The sequence below is a fragment of the Theropithecus gelada genome, chromosome 11 (assembly GCF_003255815.1).
Source record: "Theropithecus gelada isolate Dixy chromosome 11, Tgel_1.0, whole genome shotgun sequence".
Lineage (NCBI taxonomy): Eukaryota > Metazoa > Chordata > Mammalia > Primates > Cercopithecidae > Theropithecus > Theropithecus gelada.
This window is the reverse complement of record NC_037679.1, coordinates 97,066,333-97,072,905: the sequence shown is the minus strand read 5'-3', so window position 1 is coordinate 97,072,905 and position 6,573 is coordinate 97,066,333. Positions and strand designations below refer to the sequence as shown.

The 6,573-nt window shown below is 38.6% G+C and overlaps 1 pseudogene; it reads left to right on the top strand.

The window, feature by feature from the left end:
- The first annotated feature begins 661 nt into the window (after positions 1–661).
- On the top strand, positions 662–1,817 carry LOC112635009 (annotated as a pseudogene).
- The last annotated feature ends 4,756 nt before the right edge of the window (positions 1,818–6,573 follow it).

Below are 6,573 nucleotides of genomic sequence, written 5' to 3'. Positions count from 1 at the left end.
TAATGAGAACACATGGACATCGGGAGAGAAACAACACATGCCAGGGCCTGTCGCGGGGTTGGTGGGTGAGGGGAGAAAATAGAGCATGGGTCAACAAGTGCAGAAGACCACCATGGCCCACATATACCTAAGTAACAAACCTGCACATTCTGCACATGTATCTGGGAACTTAAAGTAAAATAATAATTTAAAAAAAGAGGTTGGGGGATGGGATTTATGAGCTAATAGTAGCAGTATATTAAGTTGGGCTCCTATCTCAAGCGATAGCATTATAGCCCCAGCAATAATTTGTTTCCAGGTTAAATACTTTAAGTGTGTGTCAACAGTAGGTATGTTGTATCTCTGAACAGAATTATCATGGCTTTTTAACAATTGTAATTGTAACACTAGCATTTTATACTTTCCTTATTTCATATATAAGACATGCATGTTTTTTAGTTGTTTTGGCTGAGGGTATCTAGAAGGAACTGGAAAGAACAGGTATAAATACCTGACATCTTTGGTCTCAAGATATTAGGACTGTTTATACCACCAAAAGTGATAAGCATTTTCAGTGCAATCCCATCAAAATTCCAGTGACCTCTCTGCTTCTCCCATTCGACAAATATCCAATTTTCTCATGCAGCACCAGCCCTCTTCCTGAGACACCAGAGTGAAAGTGAAGGCTGGAGTAAATGGATTTGGCCATATTAGATGCCTGGTCATCAGGGCTGCTTTTAATTCTGGCAAAGTGGATATTGTTACCACCAATGGCCCTTTCATTGACCCCAACTACATGCTCTACATGTTTCGTTATGATCTCACCCATGGCAAGTTCCATGGTACCATCAAGGTTAGGAATGGGAAGCTTGTCATCAATGGAAACCCTGTCACTATTTTCCAGGAGTGAGAGCTCACCAAAACCAAATGAGATAATGCTGGTGCTAATTATGTCATGGAGTCCACTGGCATCTTCACTACCTTGGTGAAGACTAGGGCTCACCTGGAGAAGGGAGCCAAAAGGTTCATCATCTGCATCTTTTCTGCAGATGTCCCCATGTTTGTGATGGGCATGAACCATAAGCATGAAAACAACCTCACAATCATCAGCAACGCCTCCTGCACCACCAACTGCTTAGATCCCCTGGCCAAGGTCATTCATGACAACTTCAGCATCAGGGAGGGACTCATGACCACAGTCTACACCATCACTGCTACCCAGAAGACAGTGGATGGCCCCTCCAGGAAATTCTGGCATGACAGCCATGGGGCTTTCCAGAACACCATTCCTGCATCTACTGGTGCTGTCAGGTTAATGGGCCATGAGAGGGCAAGGTCATTCCTAAGCTTAACGGGAAACTCACTGGCATGGTCTTCCGTGTTCCCAACACCAGTGTTGGTTGTGGAACTGACCTCCTGTCTGGAAAAACCTGCCAGACAGGTTTCTTCAGACATCAAAAAGGTGGTGAGGCAGGCACACAAGGACCCCCTCAAGGGCATTCTGGGCTACAGTGAGCACCAGGTTGTCTCTTCGGAATTTAACAGCAATACCTGCCTTTCCACCTTTGAGGCTGGGGCTGGCATTGCCATCAATGACCACTTTGTCAAGCTCATTTCCTGGTATGACAATGAATTTTGCCTACAGTAACACGGTAATGGACCTCATGGTACACATGGCCTCTAAGGAGAAAAATCCCCCAATCACTAACCCCAGGGAGAGCACGGGAAAAAGAGAGGGACCCTCAGCTGCTGGGGATTCCCTGCTGCACTCAGTCCCCCACCAAACAGAATCTCCTCTCCTCACAGTTTCCAGACCCTCTGAAGAAGGAAAGACCTAGGGAGCCACACCTTGTCATTTAACATCAATAAAGTCCCCTGTACTCAGCAAAAAAAAAAAAAAAAGATATTTTTCGTAGAAATAGAAAAACAATTCTAAAATTTGTGTGAAACCACAAAATGCTTCAAGTAACCAAAACAATGTTGAGGAAAACAAACTTGAAGGCATCACACTTCCTAATGTCACATTATATCACAAAAGAGGCATAATGAAGCAGTATGAAAACAGACACAACAGACATATAGGCTGGGCACGATGGCTCATGCCGGTAATCTCAGCACTTTGGGAGGCCGAGTTGGGTGGATCACCTGAAGTCAGGAGCTCAAGACCAGCCTGGCCAGCGTGGTGAAACCCCATCTCTATCTATTAAAAATACAAAAATTAGCCGGGCATGGTGGCAGGCACCTGTAATACCAGCTACTCGGGAGGCTAAGGCAGGAGAATCTCTTGAACCTGGGAGGCGGAGGTTGCAGTGAGCCAAGATTGCACCACTGCACTCCAGCCTGGGTGACAGAGTGAGACATCATCTCAAAAAAAAAAAAAGAACAGGCATATGGACCAATGGAACAGAATAGAAGAATAGAGAGCCTGTAAATAAATCTAAGCATATACGGTCAATTAATTTTTGACAAAGCTACCAAGAAGACACAATGAGGAACAGATAGTCTCTTCAATACATGGTGTTTGGAAAACCAGATATCCACATGCAAAAAGGATAAAACTGGACCCTCGTCTTACACTGCACACAAAAATAAACTAGAAGGATATTAAAGACCTGAAACCATTAAATTCCTAGAGGAAAACAGGCAAATCTCAATATTGGCCTTGACAAGGGTTTTCTTTGATATCTCACCAAAAAGAACAGGTAATAAGAATGAAAGAAACAGGTGGAACTATATCAAACTAAAACACTACACAGCAAAGAAAATGATCAAAATGAAAAGACAGCCAATGGATTGGGAGAAAATATCTATGAAGAATGTATAAGAAAAAGGGTTAAGATCCAAAATATATAAGGAACTCAAACAATTCTATAGCAAAAGAAACAAATAATCCTATTAAAATGTAGGCAAATAACCTGACCAGATATTTCTCCAAAGAAGAAGTAAAAATGGCCAACAGGTGTAGCGAAAGGTGCTCAACATCATCAAACATCAGGGAAATGGAAATGGCTACTATCAAAAAGACAAGAGATAAAACAATGTTGGTGAGGATGTGGAGAAAAGGGAACCCTTGTACACTGTTGGTGGAAATGTAGATTGGTGCAGCCATTATGGGGAAAAAATATGGAGGTTTCTAATGGAATTTTTTTAAAAAGCCACCATGTATCCTAGCAATCCCTCTTCTGGGCATATACTCAAGGGAAATGCAATCACCACCTTGTAAAGACACCGTGCTCTTGTGTTCATCACAGCATGATTCACAATAGCCAAGAGGTAGAAACAACCTGTCGATGGAAGAATGGATAAAAAAATTGTGGGACACACACACACACACACACACACACACACACATACACAAAGAGAGAGGAATATTCTTCAGTTTTAAAAAAGAAAAAGACCCTGCCACTTGCAAGAATATAGGTGAACCTAGAGGACATCATGCTAAGTGAAATAAACCAAACACAGGGAAAATATACCATGTGAACTCACATGTGGAAGATTATTTTTTAATTACAAAACTCAAATACATAGAAACAGAGTAGAAAGATGGTTACCGGGGCACAGGTAATGGTGGGGAAAATGAGGAGATGGAAGTCAAAGGATACAATGTTTCAGTTATGTAGGATAAATAAACCTAGAGCTCTAGTGTGCGGCATGTAGACTGTAGTTAATAATATGGTATTGAATACTGGAAATTTGCTAAGAGATAGATTTTAGGTACTTCAGCCACAAAAAAATGAAATATGAGATGATGGGTATATTAATTTGCTTGACTATACTAATCACTCCACTTGTATATGTATATCAATACTTCATGTTGTAATACTTTAAATATATACAATTTAAAAATTATGACTGTCCAGATCTATCCAGTGTTTGAAATTACATTTTCTGTCCCACAAGTTATCAGAAAACTACTAGAATAAAATAATATATCTAACAACAAATGTCTTAGTCGTGAAAGGGCGACATAATTAGTTTCCTCCTTTTTCTCTGAATAATATTTGTTATTTTTCCTGGTAATTGGAGGTAACATTAACTGAGAATTTGGAGGAGATTGTGAAAATTTTGGATAGTACACCAAAGGATCAAGATCCACTGCTCAGACCTGTGCTTCAGCTCAAATAATGTTAGTTGCTATCAAGAGAACAATTAAATAACCTAAAATGCTGTTATGTGGACTCTAGCTAATTATGCGTTCTGGTATTGGGTGGGTGAAATCATGTTTTACACAACAATAATCTTCTATTTTATGATTATGTTTACAATTGTCTCACTAATCTCTCATCCTTTTCCTACTTTCTATTTCTGCCTCAAGAATACAAAGTCTGTACCTATATTTACCTGAGAAAACTGGGAAGCCACCATTCTATTCTATTTTCTCTGGTTTTGAAGAAAATCAATGTGATATCCTTTTGAAAACTATGATACCAAAATTACTGATAGGTGGTAGAAAATGAATTGAAATGTGTCCACATCTTGTATGAATAATGGGAATTAGTTACAATTTTCAAAATATTCCACAAATTGAACGTGTGAAAACCAGACAGTAAGCATTGAATGGCAATTTACTTAAGTCCAGCTGGGCTAAAGTAAAGTAATAAACTCCAGAAATTGGAACTGCATAGGAAGCAGTGCCCATCAAACTGTCCTCCCGCTGTAGATATGAGGAAGTAAACATGAGCAAAACCTATATGAGTATACTTTACCTACTGAAGGAACAAAAACAAAATCAGCAATATATTTACTAAAAATTAATAGGTGAGACAAGGACTGTCAACATGAAGGGCAAGCAACACTTGAGGAAAGGAAGGAGGCAGAAAAATCGTTAGATGTTTTGTCATCTTCAATAGGTTTACACATGTTGTGACCTTTATGAGACATAAACAAACACACATGGGAAGAGAGCAAGATAATATAAACATAGGAAGAGTTGGAATGGGCGCTTGGTGAAGTTGAAAAGCCTTGTGGAACATTAAAAATGTAATAGTATAATTAAAATCTGTATTAGAACAAGTAAAGATAACCAACAGTCCAGAAAAATAAATGTATAAAAGGAAGATGAAACTGAGAAACTCCATTAGACCATTGAGGAGTAAGACAAAAATAATCTATAGGGGGCAGATATGAATAATACAACCAGAGGAATAGAGCTCTTCCCTAAGTATGACTCACAGTAAATGGAATAAAACAAATAATCAAGAATTTGATTGGAATAATGGAAGTTTTCTAAATGGAGAAAGATAAATTAAACATGTAGATTTAAAAGGATCATTGCATTTTGGGAAATAAATAAAGAAAAGAGACTTATTCATATTATTTGGCAACATTTTAAGTATATGAGAAAAAATATGAGAAAAAATCATAAATTTTAAAAATAGGTAAACTATAACATAAAGGAACAAAACTATACTGGCCTAAGACTTATTTTCTGCAACAGGTGACAATGAACATAGAATAATGGATTATTGTAAGAAAATGTTTATGACCCAGTAGTTCTCAACCAACCATCTGTCATGTGTGAGGATGGTAGGACATTTTAGATTTGCAATGTTTTAGAAAATGTGCACCTGCACACAGTGTCCAAAATTACTTCAGAAAGACAAAAACATAATGACTAAGAAAGATATGGGAAAGCAGAAGAGGGAGGAAAGCAAGGAGAGTGAGAAGAAAATGTGTGTCAGCAGGACGTACTAGGCAAGTCCCTTTGGAATCAGCAAAACAGCGTGAGAGGAAATGCTGAGTTTATTATTTAGGAGAATCTGAGGTTGTATTTTTTCCCTCTTGCCATGTTCTTCCTTCCCCAGTCCTCCTTCCCTGGCTACTGTCTCTAGGGCTAGCAAAGGAAGGAGAAACTAAGCATGAAGAGGAAGTAAGTTTAGAAGGAATGAAGAAATGTAGTCAATGTGAGGCCTATGACCTTTTCCTAAACAGAGCAAGGAAGTAAATTCTGAAGTACAGCAATGAAAATGAGGATTTCAGTGTGTTCAGGAAAGTTCATATGATTCAGAAGGCTATGACTTTGGGTTGAAGGACCATTTTCTGTGTCAGTTTTTGCCCTTGTGACCATGATATACAATATTTGTTTGATCTTACTTGAATGCTAGTGATTCTTACACAGACATGGGGGATAAAAAAGAAATAGTAGCTAGAGTTATATGAGAGACAGATTAAAACTTTCAGGGTCTTTTAAACCCTGAACACCTTATGGTGCTCTTCCATGTAAGTGATTAAAAACAATTAAGCACTCCAATATGAATAAGGAAGTTCAACAAGATTCTAGATTTAAAATCTGGTACCTATACACAATGGAGTACTATATAGCCATAAAAAGGGAATGAATGAGATCCTGTCATTTGCAATAACATGGATGAAACTGGAGATCATTATGTTAAGTGAAATAAGTCAGGCACAGAAAGACAAACATCATATGTTCTCACTTATTTGTGGGATCTAAAAATGAAAACGATCAAACTGATGAACATACACTGTAGAAGGATGGTTACCAGAAGCTGGGAAGGGTAGTGGGGGACTGGGGTGGAGGTGGGGATGGTCAATGGGTAAAAAAAAAAAAATACTTAGAATGAATAAGAC